This window comes from Vanellus vanellus (assembly GCF_965231255.1).
Source record: "Vanellus vanellus genome assembly, chromosome: 8".
Lineage (NCBI taxonomy): Eukaryota > Metazoa > Chordata > Aves > Charadriiformes > Charadriidae > Vanellus > Vanellus vanellus.
The window spans coordinates 24,134,765-24,149,114 of record NC_138913.1 but is presented as its reverse complement, the minus strand read 5'-3'; the positions used below and the strand labels follow the sequence as shown (position 1 = coordinate 24,149,114).

Genomic DNA, 14,350 nt, shown 5'->3' with positions numbered 1-14,350 from the left:
AGGCCCTATCCCTGGAGGTGTTCAAGGCCAGGCTGGACATGGCCTTGGGCAACCTGGTCTAGTGGGAGGCGTCCCTGTCTATGGCAGGGGGGTTGGAACTCCATGATCTTCAAGGTCCTTTCCAACCTAAACCATTCTGTGATTCTATGAAAAAACCTTCTTAAGAAAGACTGTAGAACACCAAGAAGGCAAATTTCTTTTGAAACTATGGCATTTAAACTCAAAAATTGTTTCAGCAGAGATTTGTTACATTCAGAGAACAAATTTTTCCAGATTTCTTTGCACCCAAAAAATATTACATCTAGTACTGGCATTTAAAAAATGAAAAACTAAAATTCCAGATTCAAAAATACCTTATTCAAGAACTGAGTAAGAGGAGAATATCTGAAGATTTGAGCCTAAATTTGCAACTAATATGAGCTTAGCAATATTCCCAAATGAAGCAGGAGGCACACCACAGTTTATGACCATACTTCAGACATGAAAATTTGGGGACTCTTAACTGTACTAGCACCAATAGGAGACATACCTAATGGTCAGGATTCAATTTTACTGAGGATGTTATCTACAAGATAAGTTTCCACATGTCTTCTGTATGATTGCTTTGCAAAATGATAAAAGTTTTCTCATTTGTAAGACAAATAACTAGCAGGGATTTAATCACATAATACAATTTTAGACAAAAATTGAAAATTAATGTCTACAACGAATGCATTCTCCCTGTGCAATTAGACAATAATTAAATGCTTGGTAGTAGCAAAACGTTAGGAAAAAATGTTGAAAAACAAACAATAATCCAAGAAGTGACTTGTCTAACTGCGCAACTTCACCAGCAATAATGTTGAGAGCTTCACTTTTCATGGCAAGAGACAGAACAATTAACAGAATACCTTCACTAGGACACTTTCTAAGTAGGGGAAAGAAAAAGGTGGCACTATTCTTGGACTTCACTATAAGAAAAAAATAACAAAAGATGCTTAACAATTTACTGTAGGACTTTTTGAATTAATAAAAAAGCAGCTTTTTTTTTTTATAGATTCCTCATCTCACTGCAAGTCATCATAAACAAGTTTTGCTCTTTTTCTTAACAAGGAATGAGGCGTAAGACAATTTTCTACTTACATCAATAAAATTATTAACAATGTCTAGAATATCACAGAAATGCTTCCATAAAATCTGAATTTCACAGCATTCATTTAACAATTTGTTGGTAAGGATTCACCTTTCAGTTCAAGAGTATCCTGAACACAGGACTGTTATTTAAATAAAAGTTAGTAACATCTTTATAAAGGTGATCCTAACTAACCACTGCTTACATCGGCCACTTGACAACAGAGGAGCTGATCAAGACATAGCTTTGCTCCAGAGCCATCCAAGTGCCACCCTGAATTTATACCAGCATCTACATAAGAAGAGGTCAGCATAAGCACCAGGCCAGGGCCCTCGCATCCGTAGTAAGGATGCTTCCAACCAGACTGTTTCCTTGGTGCAGAAACTCAAACCCAAATTTAAGAATAAGTATGGTTCAAATGACGTTACTCCCAGTTTATACCCCAAAAATAGTTCTCAATGAGTGTGTATATATATATGACCAAAATCACAGTTCTAAGATAAAAGGAACACAGAACAATGTATTTTCTGCATAAGCTCTAGGTGGGTGGGAGGGGAAGCATCTTTCTACTAACATGAATCATAACAATTATGCATGTTTCTTACCTGTTTTTTCTATGAAAAGTTGGTAAAAGTGTTTATCAAGTTCCCTCCCAGCTAGCATCAAAAGCACGAAGTGCCTAGGTCCAGAGTCTCCCACATGCATTTAATTCTTGTCTCATCCTCTTCTACTGGAAATCTTTGACCATTACAGAATCCGGACACCTCTATAACTATAAAATATAAAAGAAATACCTGGGCCCCCCAACAGTGTCCTCTTCAAATAGATAGCAGAGAGATGCTCACAGTTATGCCATGCCTATGCAGATAAATGTTGGTTAAACATGAAACTGTCATCCAGCAGAGGAATCAGACACAAATTTGCATTTTAAACACTTTAGGTCTAAAGTAAGGTCTTATAGAGTTTTAAAATAACAATCTTCTACACTAGATAAAATAACCCTTCCAATTCACTATCAGTATGGTATCATACTGATACATGAATAGTAGGTAGACAGTCTGTATAGGCTGACACAGCCACTAAGAATGAACGGCCAACCTCTCCAGTAGATAACAGAGCAAAATGCCTGATGTAGGCAGCAGGAGCTCCAAGTGCTTAAGAAGTTTGGTTAGAATACCATTTTAACACCTGATTTAAACTCATCTACATCTCAGCAGGCATAGTATGATCATTAAAGAGTTTACTAGGCAGTTACAAAATTTCAATTCACAGAATGGTTGAGGTCAAAAGGGACCTCTGGAGATCATCTTGTCCAACTCCCTGTTCAGGCAGAGTCACCTAAAGTAAGCTGCCCAGGACCACCTCCAGAGGATTTCTGAATATCTCCAAGGATGGAGATTCCACAGCCTCTCTGGGCAATCTTTTCCAGTGCTCACTTACCCTCACAGGGTGTTTAAAAAAAAAAAAAAAAAAAAAAAAAAGGTGTTTCCTTACATTCAGAAGTCTGTACTAACAAAGTCCACCAACAACATTCTTCCTAATAAAAATAGTTTCCCAAGAAAGACACTGGGAATTTCAGCAAGAAAAAGAAAATCTGAAAGCTCTTCTATTAAATCTGGGAAGATAAGTCTGTTGGTACATGCCACTGCTATGTAACACAAAGAAATACTAGAATAAAAATCAAAAGTTCAGAAGAGTGTGGCAAACAATTACATCACTTTAAGTGCTTCATTTGAATATGCAGAAGGAATGTTTGGAACAAAAATTTGGAACAGTGTTCAAATCCCAAGCTAACCATTTTGGAACACAGCCCATGTTAACATGCCTTAATTTAAAATGCAGCACGTCTACCAACTGTTAAAAGTACATTTGTGTTGGCCAGACTTAAGGAAGAATTTATTCACAACATTCCATTCTGCATAACATTGCAAAGCCGATATGAGTTCTACAGGTCCCAGATTACGATATAAATCTGTGTATGTTGGTTCTTTAAATATTTTGCCTCTGTCTTTATCATAAATTGATAAAACAGGATTTAAATTATAAGCTTTCTATCTTCGACCACAAGAAGTGTTAGAAATTGCCCTATCTGGAGCTACTTGCAGATTTTGCAATTTTTAGCTTGTACACTGAAAATGTGGAATGTCTTTCAGCACTAGTTAAATACTGGTTTAAAAGACAGCTTTTCCAATTCCCTCACACTAACTCATCTCCCTGTAATCTATATTTCCTTAATGGAGTTATGTTTCTACATTCACTAATCAAGATCTACAAGAAATAGGCCACAAGGTCTTGCCTGACTATTTATGAAATGACATAACACTTCTCTAGTTTGATGACCTCCATCAAGACATTTTCCTAGACAAAAAAAAGTAAAAAAGGTTTAACAAAGTCTAGATTTGAAGAGGATATTTGCAGTAGCAGCATGTACCATTTTAACTGGATATCATATTGGCTTCATCTACTTAATGCATTCAGGAACACAGTAAGAAAACACAGTCCTTGCTAACTACTTAAAATTCTCATGACAAGCCTTTCTACAATTTAACTGAAAGCTAAGACAAATCTACGCCAAAAGGATTTTTATCTGAAACTAAATACAAGTCATTCAAATGAGGCATTTTATCACTTTGAGTAGAATTAGAGGCAGTTAAATCTAAACTTCTGGTTTTCTATTATTTATCAGAGGAAATGTACAGGTGACTGAGTATGCCCAAATCTCAAAGAACTGAAAGAGTTCATCCATGTATGGCATCTCAAGAAGGCCTTTACCACAGAAGAAAGTCTAATTTGACCAGTATATAAAGAAGATAGAACTTGTGACAATATCTCCTTCAATACTGAAATATAGCTATTCTAAACATACACGACTTCAAATATTAGAAAAGATATTAGAAAAGACAACCTCCTTTAGGGAACACACCTGTATTACAGGATCACAACCAAGTTCACTTTCTGTAGAGAACTGAAGTCACACCTGCAACATTGAAAAGAGAATATTGCCAGCTTTAAGAACCTATTCAGATCACATTTTGTAGCCGTAGAAAAACAGGGTTTGGTTTGTTTTTTTTTTTTTCCAGTCATTTAGACTAATCAGACACTATAGTATTAATCTCAAAATATCAGTTACAATTTCACCTGTATGGCAATATCACAGTACTATCCAAACTGCTATACTTCCCTTTCCTGTCTTGAGCCAATATTGTCCCATCATCAGATCACATCTAACAAAAATACTTGGATATTCTTTGTATCACAGATGACATGCCTCCACCATTCTCCTTTAAACTCTCAGCATTTCCTTTTTTTTGCTTCAATAACCACCAACTTTTCTTAATTTTCAATGTATTTCCATAATTCTGACCATCTATTATACCTTCTTAATCCACCACACATCCCCCCTGAGTTGTAATAAGCTTTTTTGTCATCAACTTCTCACACATTGAACATAAACATGCATAAGCCGGTATCTCTGATGCCATCCATTTAACTTCTCAGAGATTAGACTAGTATCAGCCTGTTAGAAAGTAAAGCACAACTGGCCAAAAAATACTGTTGGAACCTGCTTTCTAAATCAAGGCTTAGAAGCATAATGTTTTCATTTCTCCTCCTGAGCCATCATCCTGATTATCTGAGTAACACTAGCTACTTTGTTTCTGGGCCCCAGAATTTTCCTCATCGTTAAAATTTCTTAACACACCTACAAGAAGAATCAAAAGACTGTACATTTATTAATAAACTTCTGCACAGCAAACAATGCAGATGTAGCACTTGATACTGGATGCTACAATGAATTTCAGTTTCCTAAAGGTTTAGAGAAGCCACATCATTTCCATGTGCTTCATGATTCGTCCAACAGGTCTTTAAAAATTTAATGCTCTGAATATATTTTTATTTTTCAGCATTCCGACATTACAGCTCAAATGAAGCATACAAAGCAGCAACAACAACAAAAAAAATCAGTTCTAACTCAGGAGGAAGAACTTACATTATAATATTATATATTTATAATATATTACAAAGTACTTTCTTGGGGACAGTATAAGACACTCACCTTAGTGAATGTACTAACCACGATCTTTCCAAACCCGAAAGTGTCATCAGTATGATCCTGTTTAAAACAAAAAAAAAAAAACACCACACACACCAAGTTTTATAAAAGTGAAAATTATTTATGAAACAAATCAAGTTCATTTAATAATGCAATACAAGTCCAACCATGTAAAATATGTATGTCACAGATGAAGAACAGTTATAAAGACTACAAATACAAAATGAGAGGAAATGCAAGAAATTTTACTGATAAAAAATATTTACCATTATTGTAACCTAACTTCTAAATTGGTTCCTTGAGCAATGCACAAAATAACTAGTCACTGAATTCTGTTCCCTTTATAAATATAAGAACCCCCCCCAGAATTCCACCTCTATGATTGTCATTTATTGTTAGAACAGTTTAGATGATACAGATATCAACACAATCTATTTCAAAAATCAACCATTCACTCATTTGAGCATCCAAGCTGAAGACTGAGTACTATCTAGTATAAAATTTGGGATCACGTGTTTGAATACAAGTTATGTTTCTTCTTCCACAGATTACAATCTTGAAACATTTCACCACTGAACTAACTACAAATTTGAAATTAATTTAGCAGACAAAAAACTGTTCAGAAAGCTAATTCAATTGAGCAAAAGTATCGACATAGTGACCAAAACTAGTTTCATATTCCAAAATACCAGGATGCATTCTTAAAGAAAAAGCTGTTCCCAGCTCACTCAAAATTTACGCTTCTTTTACTTATAGCTGTTAAAAAAAAAAAAAAAAAAAAAAAAAAAAAGGCACAGAAAGAAGCTTCCTTAGCTATGTCCCAGAGAGCCAAACAGGAAAAAAATAAATCCCTCAGTCCTCAAGTAATGGTTCTTAAACGGACCTAAGCTTATGTCACCAGTCACTTCTATTCCTGAAGCACCCACAGCACCACTATTATTTAATTTCCTTCCAGTTTTATATTGGTTTTGTTGTTTTTAAAGCTGTTTATTCTCCCCATGGAGTAACTAATAGCAAAGAGCTAGCCTGAGGTAACAGGACAAAGTCAACCCAGTTTTACTATGAATAGCATGGTACCAGCACATTGTTGAACTTATCGAGTCCACCTCATAGAGGGTCAATCTGACCAATGCTACGCTGACCAACATAGGCCAGCTCCTAATTCATCATTTGTTTTTCTGTAACTATAAGAAGCCAAGTACTAAATAATCTCCCCTTCTTCCCCCCCACAAAAAGCAGTCAAAGCCACTCCTCCATCATCAGGCAAGAATTGTTCTCTTCTCTGCCAGACCAGAAGCAAAACTTATTTTACCCTTTCAAGTAATTATTCTTTCTTCTGTTAAGCCCACCACCTGTGCTCAAGTCTCCACAGTGGATCCAGACTGGTCAGCCCTGAGAGCCAACAGAAACTGCCTTTCTTAAATTTATTCCTTCACCTTGAATGATAAGCCATGGCCCAGAGCTAAGTTTAATTGCCAACAGGTTGTATATTTGCCACAAAGAAAAAAAGTGAGCACAGATATAAACTCCTGACTTTTGTCCTTTTTAAATAAAATAACAAAAATTATACATTTGAGGAAGTGTTGTGACAGAAGTGAGGGGGAAAAAATTATCACAACCCACCACGCAGTCATATATTTTACCTTTATTGTAGGTGAAACTAGATCTAAAGTATCTACAACGCCATATTTCAACTTTAATATTTGTTAACATTTCCATTAAGCAGCCTATTTGCGCACCTACTGCTCCCCTCCCTTAAAAAAAAAAAAAAAGGGCAGAATTTCACCGTGGGGTATTAAATTTACAAAAGTTCCAGCCTAATGCTGCTCTTTAGACATTGCTGCAGTTCATACCCAATTAAAGATTTCAGTCAGAATGAGTCCCATTCTGGAAGACTACGCCAAATAAATTCTCTGACTATTGCTAACACAGCCCCCACCCCATCAGTAATACACTCCACAAAGCATGGCAACCTAACAAACACGATGTACTTGTCCTATGAGTTGGCTACATTAGTACGAAGAAATAAGAGCTCGAGTCACAGAGGAACCCATGGTAGAGAAGTAATTGAAATCAAAGAAGTGCTTTATATACTGAACATCTTTGTACAATTAAAGAAACTAAGTAGCAGAAACATAACAGTACATGTAATAAGGTCAAGCACAAAAACCATACTAAGATACAAAAGCTGCAAGGAATAAGAAGTATAGGAAGCAAAGCCAACAAAAAAGGGAAGAACTGGACATCCTTACCACTTCATCTTGTCTCCCTAAGCTTCAATTATAAGAAATTACAGGTGTTATTTAACAGTGAAGCGCCTGTGTCCAGGACAGGATGTTTGGAAGGCAGTGTAGCTTTGGTTCTACTTTTAAAAAGCCAGTTCTACTTTTAAAAGCCATCTATACAAGGAAATCTCTAACTATTCTATCTATAAGAAAAATCAAGCATTAAAAATTACCATGGTACACTCAAACAGCTGGAAGCAAAACTCCAGTCTTTCCCAGACATTTTGACGTACAAATGAGCTCTCTTTCCTGCTAGTACGTCTTTTCAGGATGAACATTGGTACAACTCGCCTGCTCACACAATCTGCAGAACAACCTTGTTCTCTTGCCCCAAGAAACATGCTGTGTATTTCAGTCCCCTTGTCATGTAAACAGTGTTGAGTCTCTGCCCCTTCAGCACCCCAATAGTTTTGCTTTCTATTGGGAGAAAATGAAGGAAAATCATACTCCATGATTATATATCTCAAGGAAGGTAAATTTAGCCTCACTTCTTATTGTGTCTTACAAGCAAAGTTGTCTAAATCTGACTACTAAAAATGGCAGAGAAATCAGAAGGCTCCTCTAGGACTACCACACACTACTTCAGCAGCAGCTGAAAACATCCGTACAAAAGCTTTCCTTGACCTTACAATAGCTTTCACACACACACAAAAAATTCTCATAAACTCACTTGCATACGTGGATAAGCAGGGAAAACATGCTCTTCAGAACCACTGACTGTGCAACTTGCATGAAACTTAGTACACTCCTGCTGTCCCTCAGGAACTCTTCAAGAGGGAGAGATGACCAAGTAAGAGGACTCTGTACTGGATTGGTACAAGCCCAGTGCAGGCGCTCAGACATAAAGACCCTATCTACACTTAAAGGATAACCTTAGAAATACAAACAGAAGCACAGAAGCCTGACCTGCGCATGTTCCAGCCAGCACTGCTGGCAGGCAGAGTACAAGCAGGCTGCACGAGCATGCCTGGTGATGTACTAAGCCACTTACTAGAGTACCAGATCACCGTGCGTATGCTCAGGCATGTGGATTCCCATGTGTTCGGGTGCCTTCCTACTACATATGGTTGCTGGCTCACTGTCAGCATGAACAGACTGTGCTCTAAAGAGCAGCTTCAGAGCCTCTCCACAGCCTTTGCAGACATACCCAAACCATCTGACCCTTCATTTTGGTCCTCTCTGTATTTCACAGAAGTGGCCTGGGGCACAAGAAATCCTAGCAACAGATCACAAAGCCATTAGCTTACGAAGTGTATTTTTGACTGCTGCCTCCTCTTTTCACGTGCCCTTTGAATATTATTCACAGAAGGAAGTATCTCACCTGTAGCTAAAAAGAAAAAAAAATCCAAAAAACCCTTTACATGTCAGAAGGTGAAGTTGTTCTTTACTAACCAACAACTAGCAAGCAAAAAGTTTACCTTACTCCCAACAGCACATGCAACATTAACAGCCTGTGGTTAACACAGCGGTTAAAACAGGAGAGGGGACAGACACCTTTTACACAGCACACAGAACATCAGCAGCATTACTTTCAAGACCACCATTTTCTGCATCCAACCTCATCTGAACCCAAAAGTGCAAGTCAAAGACCTTCAGAGTAATAAAACTATATCACAAAGAATAATGCAGATATTAATCGACCCATTTGCTGTTCAGTGCTTGCCAAGCTAGGTTAACACAACAAGAATTCAAGCAGCTTAAAACTTGTAGAATACAAATATAACTGGATGTGGACAGTATGAATGCAGCAAGACAACCCAGAGATTAAAAATCTATGTAATCCACCATCCTCATAGAGGAATTCTAGGCCATGCAACCAAAACTGGACACAAAAATTCCTTCTCAGAAACACCTGATTATCTAGTAATTATGATGTGGTAACGTTATGAGTATAATACAGTGTCTACAGGACATTCGTGCCAAGTGTTACACAACACCTTGCTAAGAACATGATGTTCCCTTTTAACATAGGCCAACCATAGCAACCCTATATAAAACACTACAGTTGATCTAGACTAGTGATAATTTACTTGTTCTACTGGCTAGTAGTAATCTACTTGCTCTTAAACCACACCAAATATACCTCATCCCACAGTAACTTGCTCATGTCCTTATACTTTAAGGGGTTAAAAAAGCTTTTCTGCAGTAATGCACGTTTTAATATCATAGAAATGTTAAGAGAAATAAGGGTGTGGCAACAACCCAGGAAAAAATGGTTTTATCAGTCTGTATCTAAACCAAACACTTCCTGGTCATAATAAAGTCTGAGGTGGAAGAAAAATCCAGAACTCCACTTCAAATCAGTTTCCCCATTTCACTTTATTCTCATACTATGGCTAAATTCCATCAAAATCTCAGTTTACTCAAAAAATGTGATTCTTCACAGGGGAAATTTATTACTATAAAAATGTATTATCCAGGGACAGGCTCAAGTAAGTCTATCAAATAAACTGAGTTGTTACATATTTTAATCTTATGATTGGGGAAAAAAAGTGGAAGAGTAAGGTATTACACTGAAAGTTGCCACAATACACTAACTCTTTAATGTCTCTCTGCGAAAATCCAAAAGGAATAAGAGTAAGCTGTAAAAATGAAGATTACTTGGATTTTCACAGATAGCACTCATGTTAAAACAAATATAGGAAGCCTACAAGTCCTACCAACTGACAAATAAACAAAAAGACCAGCAAAACCATGTAGTCTTTGGATCATAAATGAAACCAGAAAATTTGCCGAATCTGAAGAAAGTGCACAAAAGCCAAAATGCTGCTTTGCATGCCTTTACCTTCTGGACTAGGTCAAGCCAAACTACGCTTCTTCACAGCACAGGACAGACCACACTCTTTCACTGCACAGTGTTGGACACTTATACCAACAACCCAACTAAAGCATTCTCCCTTCTACCTTGAAATAAACCACTAAAATGGCCAAAACCCCACCGAAACTGAAGGATATTACTTTTTTCTTCTGCTCTACGCCAAAGGCTCTCTCTTTTCCATTATGTCTCACCAGTGAGGTAAGCAACCTCCACAGTCTGGAACAAGGACTCCACACCTCAAAGACAGTGCCCTAATCACAAGGCTAACGGCAAGCCTTGGATGAAGCAAAGACACAATCCAGTTCTTCAGTGAAACAACTTCACTGTGCAGAAATAAGGCAAGTTTCAGTAAGAAAGGGCAAAAAGAAAGATCACAAGAGCTTGCAAACATACACAAGCAAAAGCAAGAAGGAACTTGATGTTAAAGTGCAACATGCAGGCACTCTCCCTAACAAGAATCAAATTCTAGACCCTGCTCCCAAATTTTGTATTCAAGAGCCACTGTGTAAAGTCCATGAACACCACTATGCCCAAGGCTGAGGAGATCAAAGATACACACAGACACTGAGGCACCCTAGAAGGTATGAAAAGTTTGAGTTTCATCAAGTTCAATACCCCCAAACCATACAGTAGGATCTGTTTATGGAATAGAGCCACGCCATCAAGGCCTTAGCTGTCAGCTTGACATCCTCAAGTCTTATCAACAACCCTACATTGTCAAAACTAACCATTTGCATTCAAGCAGATATTCCTCACTGCCATCCTTGTGATTAGTTCAGATTTTACCTTGACAATAAGCAAAAGCCAGCTCCAAAAGATAGTTAACATTTGTCAAAACTGCAGCTAACTAACATTAACTGTCATCTGTAAACAAACTCTGTGGCTAAAACAGACTAACAACTTGAAACAATTTCTCACTATACTAAAACAGGTTTTTTACTCTACTTTTGACTTGACCAGGCAATCATACCTCTAAAATCGGTACAGAATTTCCACCTTTTCCCCTTTACTTGTAAATGCATAAGTGGTAGCTATTCAATCTCAGATGTACAAGACAGTAAGCCTCCGAGTCAAGTATTTGGAAAAGAAAGACAGCCTAAAAACATAAACCAACACGTTTCTTCAAAATCCTTCATATGAACTGTCTCACCCAAGTTATTGTTTCACTGGAATACAATTTCAAAGCACTTCAGTTTCCAAGTACCAGAGACCTCATACTGACCTCTTCGGGGGCTTTTCAAGCTTCTGGGGTACACAGAGCAACACTATACCCTATCCTAACCCATTACAGAAAGTCAGTTGTAGAGTATCATCTTGATTGTTACCATACTGCTCATCTATTTGCATGAAACTGTACTTACATAAACTGTTTTGTAATCATGCATGTAATAGCATGCAACTAATGTCAACAGCAGCACAACCGCAGGGTCTGAAGGAACAAAGTGTCCCTGCAACTATAGGCAACAGAAAAAAAGAAATCCACAGCACCTGTTGCCTACTCTACCTGTAGCTCCCGCATCCTAGCGGCGCGCTGAGATTCTGTTACTCACTGCCACACGGCTCCTCACGTGAAAAACAGCCGCCCAGCAGCTGCCTACACCACCGTCCCATCACGGGGAGGAGTGCGGGGCCGCGGTCCGTGCTCACTGTACCGGGACGCCCGTGGTCCCCAAAAGCGCTACCCGCTCCAATGCTCGCCCTCCACCCCACCCCCAAACCCCGGCGCTGACCTTTCACACAGATGCGGCCGCAGCCCGCGCCCCCGGCCGCCAGGGCGGCGGAGCGGAGCCCCGCGGCAGCACCCAAGGACCGGGACCGGTCCCGGTCCCGCCGCCACCGGGCCCCCCATCGCCCGCGGGGCGAGGAAGGTCACGGCCGCCCCGCCGCGCTCCTCCTCCACACCGGCCTGACCGCCGCCCCGGGCGGAGGCGGGCGGGGGCACTGCCGCCCCCCTCCCGATCTGAGGCGGGAACCACGGCCGCCCCAGCCCAGCCCCGCGCGGGCGGGGGGACACGGCACAGCTGCCCCTCGGAGCCTCCAGCTCCCGCCCCGGCCTGAGCTGGGGGGGTGTGTGTCTGTGTCTCTGGCCCCCCACCCCCGGACGCCCCTTCCCGCTCCGAGACAGGCGGGAGATGCCCACACGCACCCCCGGAGCCGCCCGCTCCGAGGACGGGCTCAAACCCGGCGCCCCTTTCCCCCGCCACAGTCTGAGATGCGTGGGGGGCGTGTCACAGCCACCCCACACCACCCCCCCGACCCTGGTTCGGAGGGAGCCCCAGCCACCCCCTGCCCGCCAGGAGCGGCGGCCCGGACCCCCGCCCCACTGGCGGCCCCGTCCCGTCTCCCCGGCAACGGGAGAGCCCCGGCGCGCGGGGGTTACGTAACCCCGGCCCAGCGGTCGGGGAAGCCCCTCAGCCCCCCCACGCCTGCCGCCCGCCGGCCCCCCCTTCCCCTTAGCCTCCCCTGGGGAGCCCGCGGGTCCCCCCCGCCCCGGCCGGCGGCGGGAAGAGGGCCCAGCGGAGCCCGACTCACCGCGCACACCGCGTCCGCCCAGCCCGGCGCAGCCCGGCACCGACTTCATACAGGCAGAAACGTGACTGAGCCCGGAGAGCCCGCCCCGCCCGCACGGCCATTGGCCGCGGGAGCGTGACGCCGGCGGGGGACGGGGGCGAGGGCGGGGCGTGCGCCTCCCCCATTGGCGGCGCCGGACGCCGCTCATTTTACATAAGCCTCACGTGTGGCACCATGTTTCCACCGGCAGCCACGATCGCCTCCGAGCCCGCCCCTCCCCCCCCACCCCCGCCGCGGCCGCGTCCCTGTCCCTTTCCCCATCCCCGTCGCTGCACCGCCGCCGCAGCACTCACCGCCGCCGCGCTGCCTCCCGCCACCACCAGCCGCGCCGCTCTGCTCCCCGCCGCTCCCCGCCCGCGCTCCCCCTCCGCCACCGGACCACAGGGCCGAGGAGGGCAGAGGTTACATCACGCCTGAGGGAAGCGGCTCCGCCCCGCCCCCTCGGGAGGCCGCTCATGACGTCAGCGCGCGCCCGCCCGTTGGGTCGGCGCGCGGCCGGCCGTTGGTGGCAGGGGCCGCGCGCTCCGCCTCGCCTCGCCTCGCCTCAGCGAACGAGCGAGCGAGTGCGCGGCCCTGCCCGCCAACGGCCGCGGCGCGCACTGAGCGCCGCTGAGGGGAGAAGCGAAAGGGCGGGGCGCGTCGGGCGGGAGCGCCGCCCGCCGTCCCCACACGGCGCCCGGGGCTGGGCGCCGGTCCGAGCGCGGTACGAGGGGGCACTCCTGCCCCACCAGCGGGGAAAGGCCGCTCTGGAAGAGACTACTGAGCGGCGCCGCCGCCGCTAGCGGCACGCCGGGCCCCCGAGCTGAGAGGAGAGGGAAGGCGGCCCAGCTGGGAGAGCCTCGCCCTCCCGGTGAGAGACTATTGACGCGCTGCTGGTGGCGTGGAGGCAGCAGCGGGAGCCGTCGGAGATGGCCCTGCCGGGCCCGGCCCGTGGCTCCGTTGCCTTACATAAGGGAGAAGCGGCCGCATCCCGTTTCCTGGCGCTGCCACCCACGCTGGGTGCACGCCCCGAAGTTTCGAAACTGACCCGGTGTAGTGTTCAGGAGCTGCTGGGTCACAAACCAAAGTGCGGGGCAGGCGAGCGAAGAGCTTCACCTTTCTCCGGCACCATGCAGTTAGCGTCAGTTTGAATAACTACAAAAATAGTTAAATTAAGAGTTTTCGAGGCGTTAAAGGTATGTACTGTTCTCCCGTGGAGAACTAGTTCCTGATATGCTAATTACCATATGATTACTTTCCATTTCAAATTTATAAGAAAATTTTTCATATTTATTAAAAAAAAAAAATTTTTTCCCCTTCTGTTCAGGCAAAATATTCAGAGAGTATTGTCATTCCCCATCTTACAGTGAAAAAAAAGTTAATCTTGTAACCTTGGTCAGATAGGTTTTTACTCAGGCAGCTGCGGCATCCCGAATTGTGGTAAGAGAGAACCTGAGATTTGCATTGCTACAGTTCAGCAGTGAGATTACCCACTGTTAAATGGCTCAGCATGTTGAGTGGCACTGTTCTAGTCT

General features: G+C 43.2%; 1 long non-coding RNA gene across 1 annotated transcript; it reads right to left on the bottom strand.

The window, feature by feature from the left end:
* Nucleotides 1-1,857: 1,857 nt before the first annotated feature.
* LOC309674721 lies at nt 1,858-12,816 on the bottom strand. Its single transcript, XR_014269421.1, has 4 exons — nt 12,798-12,816; nt 5,166-5,222; nt 4,035-4,088; nt 1,858-1,877 (listed from the first exon to the last, which is right to left on the bottom strand). It is a non-coding gene; the product is annotated as an uncharacterized lncRNA (long non-coding RNA).
* Between the last annotated feature and the right edge of the window lie 1,534 nt (nt 12,817-14,350).